The 13,627-nt window shown below is 39.9% G+C and overlaps 1 protein-coding gene across 1 annotated transcript in view; it reads left to right on the plus strand.

Moving 5' to 3' along the window:
• The window catches only part of LOC113899050 (cytochrome c oxidase assembly protein COX16 homolog, mitochondrial), a 40,375-nt gene that overhangs the window by 1,810 nt on the left and 24,938 nt on the right, over window positions 1–13,627 (plus strand). The gene's annotated exons all lie outside the window — the stretch shown is intronic.

Below are 13,627 nucleotides of genomic sequence, written 5' to 3' on the forward strand. Positions count from 1 at the left end.
TTTCCATGAAATGTTCCCTTGGTATTTCTAATATTCTTGAAGAGATCTCTAGTCTTGCCCATTCTACCTGATAAGAGGCTCATTTAGCCTTTTAAAGACTTGCATACATGTAAGAGAGACAGAAGAAAGATTTTAATTACAAGTTTGTTCAAGAAAATTCTCTGTGGAAGGGGAGAGGGGTAAAGGTCTCTCCCTGTTGGTAAGAGGGAAAATTCAGTCTTTTTTTTTCTTTTAAGTCACTACAATAAGACCAGTAAACAGAGTAGTTTCAGGTTTGATTATTAATGTGAATTGGAATGCATTAATTGGAATTGAACTTTTCATTCTTTTACCAATCCCAGTGGCTTAACTCCAGGTTGTTTCTCAAAGTAGAAGCTACTTTGTTTATCAAACAAAACAAGAAAGAGGCAGATTCAGCAGAAAGGCCTTTTATTTGCCAATCTTGAGAAAAGTTAATATGGAGTAGTGGAAAGAACACAGGAGGTGATGTTAGAAGACCTGGTCTCAAGTTTCAGCTCCATCTTCTTCCAGTTGTCTGGCTTTGATCAGATAACTTAATATCTCCCAGTTATGTTTTCCCTGTCTTAAAAAGGGCAAGATAACAGATCTTTAAAATGTTTTTGAAAAGAGTAAATGAGATGAAAATTTTTAAAAATGACTTCTCAACTTCAAACTCAGATTCATGCCATCCTCAACTTGTGGCCCTGCTTAACACATGTTAGTTGAATGAGTAAAGTGATCATAATTAAAAAAAAGTATGGTAAGTGAAAAAAAAAAAAGTTAAGTAGATGACATTGGAATGCCAAGAGAGAAGAGATCAAATTGAAATTGGAAAAGAAAATCAAGAAAGTCATCAATGAAGAAATTTTGAGGAAAATTTCTTATACACTGCATGGTGGTAGGGGGAATCACTATTCTGTACTTGGGAAGATTGCTCTTTTCACCTGAGCACTCAGCTTCAAACGAAATACAAGGAACCATACAATAAAAAGGGTCACCAAATAAATTGAATAAGTATTGATGGTAAAGAATCTGCCTGCGATGCAGGAGACCCGGGTTTGATCCCTGGGTTGGGAAGATCCCCTGGAGAAGGGAATGGCAAAGCACTCTGGTATTCTTGCTTGAGAATTCCATGGAAAGAGAAGCCAGGTGGGCTACAGTCCTTGGGGTCCCAAAGAGTTGGACACGACTGAGAGACTGTCACTTCATTTCGTTGGCAATAAGTGGAGGGACAGATAAAGCATTTAAATTCCCTTTATACATTAATGTAAATATAGTTTTTAAGAATGAGGAAACTTTATAATTCAGCTACAGAGTGACCAATGCAAGAACATATGCTAGTTCCTCATAGGGGTTGGACTGGCTAAGGACGACCAGCTGAAGATTCATGGATTTTAAGTGCTTTTGGATCACTGAAGCTAAAGTGAGAATTTCCTTGCAATGAGTAGAATTTCTTTTCTGTCCCTTGTCACAGTTTCAAAACCTCACAACTTGTATTAATATAACCATTTGGGGTCTACTTTTAACTTGGACTAGTTTAATTTTGGAGTGGGAAATGGCAACCCACTCCAGTATTCTTGCCTGGAAAATTCCATGGACAGAGGAGCCAGAGAGCTTCAGACAGCTTTGCACAACTGAAGCGACTTAGCACACACACATGCGTAGCCTTCAAAGAGCTCACTGTGGTATTTCCCTGGTTGTCCCATGGTTGGGAATCCGCTTTTCAAATCAGGTGGCATCAGTGTATGATCCCTGGTTGGGGAACTAGGATCCCACAGGCCGAGAAGTAACTCGGCCCATGCACTGGAACTACTGAAAGGTTGTTGTTGAATCACGCGAATACACCAGGATTCTTGGCCCCCGGAGGAGAAGAATTCAATCCGGGGCCAGAGACGAGGCTTGATCGCTCAGAGCTTTTGTGTAATAAAGTTTTATTGAAGTATAAAGGAGATAGAGAAAGCTTCTGACATAGGCATCAGAAGGGGGCAGAAAGAGTACCCCCCTGCTAGTCTTTAGCTGGATGTTATATAGTCACTAGCAGTCTGTTAATGAAAGAAAGGGATGTCTTAAAATTCAGATGGGCCATGAAATGATTAACTTGAATCTTGAAGAAGGGCAGACCACCATACAAATAGTTTCATTTACATAGATTAGGGGAACAATATCCATACTGGTTTGTCAAGTAGGTTCTGGGCCAAGAGGTGGAACCGACTTGGAGACAGAGTTTGGGGTAAAGGCATAGTACATTAGCATAGCTTAAGACAAACATTTCCATAAGAAAAAGGCATTGGTTATCTCTAGACTCGAGAATAGCTAACTTCAGGCGAAACCAGGTGTCATTATGGCAACACAGTATTTTAAGAGAAACCTCCCTTTAAATTTGTATAGAGAAGGAAAAAATATTGCTAGTTTGTTTCCTCCTGCCGCTTAAGAGAGATAAAAATGTCTGACACTTGCAGGCTATTTCCTCTATTTGGAGACCCCTGGCCTTCCTGCCTGTTACCCTCTCATTCCCCCCTTTTCTTTTAGGAGAATTATGTTGCCTAGGGAAAAGGGGCGTCGTTCTCATTCCATAACTACTTCCGAGCTGACAAGGGGCGTTGTCCCTAAATTGGTGAGGCAACATATTCTCCTAATCCTCATATTGAGGATATCTGATCCAGGGGCCCCAAATAGTAGCTGGAGGAAGCTACAGTAGTACCAGGAGTTTGAGCAACCATTTGTAACTTAAAAGCTTTCATGCGGCTAGAAACGATTCTAGTTATACAATTACAGATGTAGGGAGCAAACAGCAAAAACAAAACAATCAGAATCAAAATTAAAAGTCACATTATGTCCATAGTTAAAGTACAAAGTGTTGCACCAGTCCCTTTGAGGGTTGGTAAATGTCATCAGATGAAGAAGAGGCATCGCATGTGATTGTTGTCGAAGGTATTCAGAGACTTGGAGAAAGTCTTTTTCTTGAAGTGGGGATGTCCACCACGGGAAGCCTTCCACTGACGAAGAGGGGAGCGCTCCGCAGACCCAGCAGTTAGACCGATTGTGGAATGCAGCATAGGAGTGAGCCCAGGACAGGAAGACATTGTCTTGAGGATCCAACGGCAGACTCAGGATATTTGGAGTCAGCAGAAGTAAGCTCACATAGGTTGTCAGGCCCATCCGCTGCCCTGTGCTTAACTCTAGAGCTCGGGTCAGAGCCACAAGCTCCACTAACTGAGCACTGGTTCCCTGGGGGAGAGATTTTGCTTCTAAAACCTGTTCAGCAGTCACCACGGCATAACCTGCTTTACGCTTTCCATCCCGAACAAAAGAACTGCCATCTGTAAATATTTCCATGTCCGGATTGTCTAATGGGATATCCTTTAGATCCTCCCGAGCTGCATAGTTTAAAGTTAGGAATTGAGAACAATCGTGATCAGGTGTTTCATTTTCCTTCTCAGGAAGGAAAGTGGCAGGATTTAAATTTCCACAAACTTTAAGCTTAGTTACTGGTCCTTCTAACAACAATGACTGATACTTAAGAAGCCTACTGTCTGTCATCCAAATATTAACCTTAGAATTTAAGATTCCACTCACATCATGAGAAGTCAGTACAGTAAGGTTTCGTCCATTAATTATTTTTAAAGCTTCAGGTGCTAATAAAGCTGCTGCCCCAATTACTCTTAGGCAGTGGGGCCACCCATGTGAAACTACATCTAATTCTCTGCTTAGACTACTGAGCACATGTGCTCTGTCTAGAGCCCATGCACCGCAACTAGAGAAAGCCTGAGTGCCGGAATGAAGACCCAGTTCAGTTGGGGGAAAGAAAGAAACACAACTCACAGTGAAATGGGGAGAAAGAACAGGAGTGCTCATGGATTGTGTAATTGCGCTGGGGCTTCACATGCATTCAGAGGTATGTCAGTGTAATTCTTTCACTCAATAAACTGAAAAGAGCCATGCTGTCTAAAAAAAAAAAGAAGAAGGATGAGGAAACTTTAATATGTAGGAAGGCAGAAAATAGAGGAAATGGGAGTTTCCACTAAGAGAAAACAATTAAGAAAATCTGTGGAATCAGGGGAGTCATGTTGTTTCCGAATGCAAGTCCGTGCGCCTAATACACAGTGAGGCCAAACAATATGTCCCACCTAAGAATTATTTTTCTCCTCCGAATTAACGTGTTATCTAAAGCTAAACACATTTTACATGTAGATGTACAGCTAATGGAATGTTGATTTTACATGTGTAGAATAGCAGTCAAGATTTTACTTTTTTGCTATGTTATTATTTCTTTGTCCCAGCACTACATATTTATAAGATATTCCTTTACTTTGTACCTTTTTAAAAAATTTATTTACTCATTTATTTATTGGGCAAATTTGGTGTTGACCTCTGTATGTTTTTTTTCTGGACTATTATTTAAAATTTTGTCTGTTATCCTTACACATGCTTGTGTGCATGCTAAGTCACTTCAGTCGTGTCCAACTCTTTTCGACCCTATGGACTGTAGCCCAACAGGCTCCTCTGTCCATGGCATTCTCCAGGCAACAGTAGGAGATCTTCTCAACCCAGGGATCAAACCCACATCTCTTCTGTGTCCTCCATTGGCAGACAGGTTCTTTACGGCTCAAGCCACCTGGGAAGCCCTGTCCTTGCAAACATACCTTAATTAGGATCTTGGGTAAATCTTGGCCCTTTAAACTTCCAACATAAACTTGAGAATCATCTCAGGTTTTACAAAATGGCTGTTGAAACTTTGATTGGGTTGCATTAGATTTTTACACCAAGATGGAGCAAGATTATATCTTTATGATTCTGAATCCTCTAACCCATGACATGGATTATCATTACATTTATTTTCAGTCACTTTAACCTCAGAAAATTTTTTTTTTCTGTGAAATAGTCTTGAATACCTTTATTCAATGTAAAAATTGGATACTTTTAAGCTATTATGAATTGTTTCTGAAACTTTCCAGTTTTTTATCCTGGTATATAGAAATAAAATTGATCTTTGTTGACCTTACATCTTACAAACTTGTTAAACTAATTTGTCAATTCTAATAACTCATTTGTGAAGGCTTTTGGATTTTTCATACAAACGATCACATTCAAATAATGACATTTAAATTTTTCTTTCCAATCTTTCACCAATTGTTTTCATTTTCTTGCCTTACTGGATTGGCTAGGACTTCTGGTAACGTTGTTGAATAGAAATGATAAGAGTTAAGAATTCTGTGGAAATCCTTGATCTGATCTTACAGGGAATGATTTCAACATTTCACCATTAAGCCTGACATTTTTGGGGTAGGATTTCTATAATCTTGAATCAAAATAAAAAATTTCCCCTCCATTTTTAGTGTTATCGTTGCAGGAAGGGGGACTCCTTCCGGGGCCTGAAACTGGGCTCTTGTCTAACACTCAGAAATGAATTGTCTGAGGAGACACATGTGCTGATAAAGCCAAGAGATTTTATTGGGAAAGGGCACCCGGGTGGAGAGCAGTAGGGTAAGGGAACCCAGGAGAACTGCTCTGCTGCGTGGCTCGCAGTCTCGGGTTTTATGGTGATGGGATTAGTTTCCGGGTGGTCTTTGGCCAATCATTCTAATTCAGAGTCTTCCCTGGTGGCGCACACATCGCTCAGCCAAGATGGATGCTGGCAAGAGGGATTCTGGGAAGTGGACGAACACTCGGTGTGTCCTTTCGACCTTTCCCGAACTCTTCCGGTTGGTGGTGGCTTATTAGTTCTGCATTCCTTATCAGGATCTCCTGTCATAAAACAACTCATGCAAATTGTTACTATGGTGCCTGGCCAGGGTGGGCGGTTTCAATCAGTGTGCTTCCCCTAACACTATTAGTATGTGAGGTGACCTAAAAAATTTCTCCTGATTGCTTTCATGGTTATTTTCCTTTTCACTGCTTTTGGCAAATTTTCCATGATGTGTATTTATGTTATTGTTGTTATTATTACTATCATTACTACTACCACCACAGCTACATCTATTCTGTGTGTAGCTTGTAGCATTTTTTGAGTTTGCAGCTTATCTTTCATGAGATTTGGCAAATTCTCACCATTGTTTTGTTCAAATGTTGCTTTTGTTCCATACATTTTTTATTTGTGTTCTAGAACTTCAGTTGTATGTAAGTTAGATTTTCTCACATCATCCTCTTTTTATCTGGGCTTCCCTCATGGCTCAGTGGGTAAAGAATCTGCCTGCAATGCAGATTCGATTCCTGGGTCAGGAAGATCCTCTGGAGGAGGAAATGACAACCCACTCCAATATTCTCGTCTGGAGAATCCCACGGTCAGAAGAGTCTGGCAAGCTACAGTCCATGGGATCGCAAGAGTCAGACACAGCTTAGCAACTAAACCACCACCTCTTTATATTTAACCCTCTCATCACTGTCTTAATCCTTTCATGTCTCCATGTTTTATTCTGGATTTTTTTTTTCAGAACTTTCTTTCAGTTTAGTAATTCTCTATTCAGTTGTGTTTCATTTCTTACTGTTTTTATCTACTGAATCTTAAACTGCTACTGCAAAGTCACGTGAGTCATGTCCGACTCTGTTCGACCCCATGGACAGCAGCCCACCAGGCTCCTCCGTCCCTGGGATTCTCCAGGCAAGAACACTGGAGTGGGTTGCCATTTCCTTCTCCAATGCATGAAAGTGAAAAGTGAAAGTGAAGTTGCTCAGTCGAGTCTGACTCCTAGTGACCCCATGGACTTCAGCCTACCAGGCTCCTCCATCCATGGGATTTTCCAGGCAAGAGTACTGGAGTGGGGTGCCATTGCCTTCTCAGTCTTAAACACTTGTCATTATATTTTTCATATTAGAATTCTGTTTGGTTCTTTTTCAAACTTACTATGTCTTTATAGCTTCCAGTTCTTTGCCAAAACTTAAAATCTTGTCTTTTATCTTAAATCTATTAAGCATAGTTTTCTAAGTCTGTGCCTACTATAATAATTAGCTAGCTCTAATAGCTGGAGTCCCCACAGATCTAATATTTGTTCTTTCTGCTGCTTCTTGTTTATGTTACCTTATCTCTTTGTATTCCTAGCTATTTAAAAATTTTTATTGAATACTGTATTTGCAGAATCAGAATTAATTTCTGGCCCAAGATGACATTTTCATTATCCAGAGAGCATTTCGCTTCTTTTCCTTCTGCCAGTGCCCAGAGGCAATAGCAATCCAAAATATTTTGATCCAAATTCAGGGATTGAAATAATTAGATTTTTTAAAAACAGTGAGATATAATTACATGCCATAAAATTCACCTGTTTAAAGCATACTTACAGTTCAAGAGTTTTAGTACACTTGTAGAGTTCTGCAACTTTCACCATAATCTAATCATAGAACAGTTTTATCCAAACAACTTTATGCCATAAAGAAATCCTGTTCCAAGTAGTACTCACTCCTCACTCCCTTCCCAACTCTAGAGAACTGCTAATCTACTTTTGGTTTCCAGGCTTTGCTTTTTCTAGACTTTTCATAAAAAGAATAGCACAGTATGTGGTCTTTTGTGACTAGATTCCTTCAGTTAGCATATTTTCAAGCTTCATTGTGTGGTAGCATGTGTCAATACTTTATTCTTTTTTATTGTTAATAGTATTCCATCAAATGGATATACCATTTTTGTTTATTTATTTATCAGTTAATGGCGTTTGGACTATTTCCACTTTGGTTATTATAAATATTGCTGCTGTGCATATGTATGTACTAGGTTTTGTGTGGATGTTTTAATTTCTTTTGGGTATATGAATTGCTGAGTCACATGGCAACTCTATGTTTAATATTTTAAGGAATTTGCAACTGATTTACGAAGTGAATGGATTCTGGGCTGAAGTTCCTATAAGTGTCAGTCAGCTGCACTTTTAAAAGCAGAAATTGATTTAGTCCATTTGTATTTGGCTGCTATAACCAAATACCATACACTGGGTGGCTTATTTACAACAGTAATTTATTTCTTACAGTTCTGAGCTGAGAAGTCCAAGACCATAGTGCCCACAGATTCAGTGTCTGGTAAGAGCCCAGTTCCTGGCTCACAGAGTTTTCTAGCTATAACCTCATGTGGCAAGAAGGAACAAGAGGGCTCTCTTGAGCTTCCCGTACAAAGGCAGTAATTCCATTCATGAGGGCTTCACTTTCATGACTAATCAACTCCCAAAACCACCTCCAAAATCCATCTCAATAGGGATTAGGTTTCAAGATGAATTTGGAGGAGTTACAAACATTGAGCTCATGGCAGAAATATTCTCAAGGAAAAACAACTCTAAATGCCATGCTCAACTCTGAATTCCTTTCTTCTCTCTGTTCTCAACCTGATAATTATTCTCTATCTTGTTACATATTTTATGCCTTAAGGTAGATTTCTTACTATATATTCTATCTAGATGGTCTAGTTTTCTCAGAGTTTGATCTGAATTACCTAGTCTATCACTATTGGTAGTAGAAGTCCTTTAGTTATTTCTCTAGTTGTCAGTTCTTCCCAACTCTACTGTGAATTCTTTGACAAAAAGGGCTCTGTGTCTTGTTCATTTCTGCAGTACCAGATCCTATCACCTAGTACATATTTTATAAATGTTATGCAAGTCTTAAGTTCTTGCTTTCAAGTATGGAATGGAGGCTGAGTAATTAAAGCTGCTCACAAAATCTGGGACAGCCAGAGAGCCAACCACAGTAACAATGAAGCTAGAGCAAACTTAGGTCCACAAATGGTCTAAGGCAGACCAGGCCATTGTTGCTGACGGGCCCATGCACTGCACTTGTATTACTGATAGCAATAAAGCTACATTCTAGAGCCGCTCCTGGGGAAGTAGAGCTATTGCTACTGCTAAACAGGAAGACCAACAGGAAAAGGAATGGCAGTAGGGAAGAGCAGGGAAAGCTGAGGAAGAGAGTGCAGTAATGGACATGGTAAATTCTGGAGAAACCTGATCTTGTGAAAGAATTGATAAGGAAATTTAGTCTTTTTCCACTCTCAAAAATGTCATCATCCTCCAAGCCATTTAAATTCCACTGCTGTTCAAAAGGATTTCTTCAGTAGCTGCTATGTGGTCCACATGTCCCAACAGCTTCTATGTAAATGACTTTCAAGTAGAACAAGAAACTTGTTAATAAAAAGGATTATATTTCTCATCCACTTACATAGATAAAATTTTTTATAGTAAGAATGCTTCTGAAGAAGCATGGTACTCCTCCAGGAATATCATCTGGTTCTCAGTCATCCTGTCCACAAGTATATCAGATCCAAAACCAAGGAATAACTCTGTAGAGGACTGGGATAATCTGTCTGTGCCACAAAAGACTTTGTTTTTAAATATACTTTGCTATTAATATATACCAAAAGATTTCTATGCAACAGGAAATGAAGAACTATCCAGAATCCAAGTGACTGCTTCATCTCATTTCTTATATATAGGGTCCCTAGAAGGAAATGGCAACCCACTCCAGTATTCTTGCCTGGAGAATCCCATGGACAGAGGAGCCTGGTGGGCTACAGTCCACCAGGTCGCAAAGAGTCGGACACGACTGAGCGAGTTCACTTCACTAAGCAGTCTCTTATCTTTCCACTTTAAAGTCTTCCTCTATTTGATAAGAGTAAGTACTTGGATGGGATGAAGGTACTCCATATTGGCCAGAACTAGAAGTCCTCTACCCATACATTTTTAAAGGGATGGGTATTAGCCTAATATGTAGATATATCATAAGTTATAAACATCAGTGCTTTTTTTTTACATACAGGTTATCTCTTTTTCTTTTCTTCAAAATTACAGATAATATCATAAAGAACATCTATTACTTTGCAGAGGTCCAAATGTTAGGTCAAAAGGGATATTCATATAAATTTTGATAAGTTTATTGAATTCCCATTAAGTTAATTCATAACTTAATTATGTGAATGAGCATCTGTTTTTGTACATTTTCACTAACTTCGTTCTCTTCAGTTCAGTTCAGTTGCTCAGTTTTTTCCAACTCTTTGCGATCACATGAACTGCAGCACGTCAGGCTTCCCTGTCCAACACCAACTGCTGGAGCTTGCTCAAACTCATGTCCGTTGAGTCAGTGATACCATCCAACCATCTCATCCTCTTCTTCTCTTGCCTTAAATCTTTCCCAGCATCAGGGTCTTTTCCAGTGACTCAGCTCTTCGCATCAGGTGACCAAAGTACTGAAGCTTCAGCATCATCATCAGTTCTTACAATGATTACTCAGGATTGATTTCCTTTAGGATTGACTCATTTTGATCTCCTTGCAGTCCAAGCTACTCCCAAGAGTCTTCTCCAACACCACAGTTTAAAAGCTTCAGTGCTTCAGTGCTCAGCTTTATTTATGGTCCAACTCTCATATCCATACATGACTACTGGAAAAACCATAGCTTTGACTATACCAACCTTTGTTGGCAAAGTAATGTCTCTGCTTTTTAATATGCTCTCTAGGTCAGTCATAGCTTTTCTTCCAAGGAGCAAGCACCTTTTAATTTCACAGCTGCAGTCACCATCTGCAGTGATTTTGGAGCCCAAGAAAATATAGTCTGTCACTGTTTCCATTCTTTCCCCATCTATTTGCCATGAAGTGATAGGACCTGATCCCATGATCTTAGTTTCCTGAATGTTGCGTTTTAAGCCAGCTTTTCACTCATCTCTTTCACTTTCATCTAGAGGCTCCTGAGTTCCTCTTCACCTTCTGCTCTGAAGGTGGTGTCATCTGCATATCTGAGGTTGTTGATATTTCTCCCTGCAATCTTGATTCCAGCTTGTGCTTCATGCAGCCTGGCATTTCACATGATGTACTCTGCATATAAGTTAAATAAGCAGGGTGACAATATACAGCCTTGAAGTACTTCTTTTTCAATTTGGAACCAGTCTGTTGTTCCATGTCCAGTTCTACCTGTTGCCTCTTGACCTGCATACAGATTTCTCAGGAGGCAGGTATGGTGGTATGGTATTCCCATCTCTTGAAGAATTTTCCATAGTTTGTTGTGATCTACACAGTCAAAGGCTTTAGCATAGTCAAGAAAGCAGAAGTAGATGTTTTTCTGGAATTCTTTTGCTTTTTCAATGATCCAGCGGATGTTGGCATTTTGATCTCTGGTTCCTCTGCCGTTTCTAAATCCAGCTTGAACATCTGGACATTCTCGGTTCATGTACTTTTGAAGCCTAGCTTGGAGAATTTTGAGCATTAGTTTGGTAGCATGTGAGATGACTGAAATTGTGTGATAGTTTGAACATTCTTTGGCATTGCCTTTCTTTGGGATTGGAATGAAAACTGATCTTTTCCAGTCCTGTGGCCACTGCTGAGTTTTCCAAATTTGCTGACATATTGAGTGCAGCACTTTCATAGCATCATCTTTTAGGATTTGAAATAACTCAGCTGGCATTCTATCACCTCCACTAGCTTTGTTTGTAGTGATCCTTCCTAAGGCCCATGTGACTTTGCACTTCAGGATGTCTGGCTCTAGGTCAGTGATCACACCATCGTGGTTATCTGGGTTATTAAGATCTTTTTTGTATAGTTCTTCTGTGTAATCTTGCCACCTCTTCTTAATATCTTCTGCTTCTGTTAGGTCCATACCGTTTCTGTCCTTTATTGTGCCTATCTTTGCATGAAATGTTCCCTTGGTATCTAATTTTCTTGAAGAGATCTCTAGTTTTTCCCATTGTATTATTTTCCTCTATCTCTTGGCATTGATCACTGAGGAAGGCTTTCTTACCTCTCCCTGATATTCTTTGGAACTCTGCATTCAGATGGGTATATCTTTCCTGTTCTCCTTTGCCTTTCACTTCTCTTCTTTTCTCAGCTATTTGTAAGGCCTCCTCAGACAACCATTTTACCTTTATGCATTTCTTTTTCTGGAGGATGGTTTTGATCACTGCCTCCTGTACAGTGTTACGAACCTCCATCCATAGTTCTTCAGGCACTCTGTCTGCCACCAGACCATTAAGGTTTGGTTTAAATCAAATCCCTACGATTATACAGTGGAAGTGACTTCCCTGTTGATCCAGTGGTGAAGACTCCACATTCTCAATGCAGGGGGCTGGGGCTTGATCCCTGGTCTAGGAACTAGATCCCAGATGCCACAACTAAGAATTTGCATGCCACACTAAAGACCTGGCACAGCAAAAAAAAAAAAAAAAAAAAGGAGAGATCTCACTGATTCATGTTTCTTTGGATGCTATTAAGGTTGAAAAAAATTTTAATGTTAAGTGGTAACTTGCAGTTGTCAGCAAATTTGAAAAACTCAGCAGTGGCCACAGGACTAGAAAAGGTCAGTTTTCATTCCAATCCCAAAGAAAGGCAATGCCAAAGAATGCTCAAACTACCGCACAATTGCACTCATCTCACACACTACTAAAGTAATGCTCAAAATTCTCCAAGCCAGGCTTCAGCAATACATGAACCGTGAACTTCCTGATGTTTAAGCTGCTTTTAGAAAAGGCAGAGAAACCAGAGATCAAATTACCAACATCCGATGGATCATTGAAAAAGCAAGAGAGTTCCAGAAAAACATCTATTTCTGCTTTATTGACTATGTAAAAGTCTTTGACTGTGTGGATCACAAAAAACTGTGGAAAATTCTGAAAGAGATGGGAATACCAGACCAGCTGACCTGCTTCTTGAGAAATTTGTATGCAGGTCAGGAAGCAACAGTTAGAACTGGACATGGAACAACAGACTGGTTCCAAATAGGAAAAGGAGTACGTCAAGGCTGTATATTGTCACCCTGCTTATTTAACTTATATGCAGAGTACATCATGTGAAATGCCAGGCTGCATGAAGCACAAGCTGGAATCAAGATTGCTGGGAGAAATATCAACAACCTCAGATATGCAGATGACACCACCCTTAGAGCAGAAAATGAAGAAGAACTAAAGAGCCTCTAGATGAAAGTGAAAGAGGAGAGAGAAAAAGTTGGCTTAATGCTCAACATTCAGAAAACTAAGATCATGGCATCCGGTCCCATCACTGCATGGCAAAGAGATGGGGAAACAGTGGAAACAGTGGCTGACTACTTTTCTGGGCTCCAAAATCACTGCGGATGGTGATTGCAGCCATGAAATTAAAAGACGCTTGTTCCTTGGAAGGAAAGTTATGACCAACCTAGACAGCATATTCAAAAGCAGAGACATTACTTTGCCAACAAAGGTCTGTCTAGTCAAGGCTATGGTTTTTCCAGTAGTCATGTATGGATGTGAGAGTTGGACTATAAAGAAAGCTGAGCATCGAAGAATTGATGCTTTTGAACTGTGGTGTTGGAGAAGACTCTTGAGAGTCCCTTGGACTGCAAGGAGGTCCAACCAGTCCGTCGTAAAGGAGATCAGTCCTGGGTGTTCACTGGAGGGACTGATGCTGAAGCTGATACTTCAATACTTTGGCCACCTGATGTGAAGAGCTGACTCATTTGAAAAGACCCTGATGCTGGGAAAGATTGAGGGCAGGAGGAGAAGGGGATGACAGAGGATGAGATGGATGGATGGCATCACTGACACAATGACATAGGTTTGAGTGAACTCCAGGAGTTGGTGATGGACAGGGAGGCCTGGCGTGCTGTGGTTCATGGGGTCGCAAAGAGTTGGACACGACTGAACTATAGATGGTTCTATAAGTATGATATTAAATACTTAATATCAGTAAGTATTTCAGTGAATTG

This window comes from Bos indicus x Bos taurus, chromosome 10 (genome assembly GCF_003369695.1).
Source record: "Bos indicus x Bos taurus breed Angus x Brahman F1 hybrid chromosome 10, Bos_hybrid_MaternalHap_v2.0, whole genome shotgun sequence".
Taxonomy (NCBI): domain Eukaryota; kingdom Metazoa; phylum Chordata; class Mammalia; order Artiodactyla; family Bovidae; genus Bos; species Bos indicus x Bos taurus.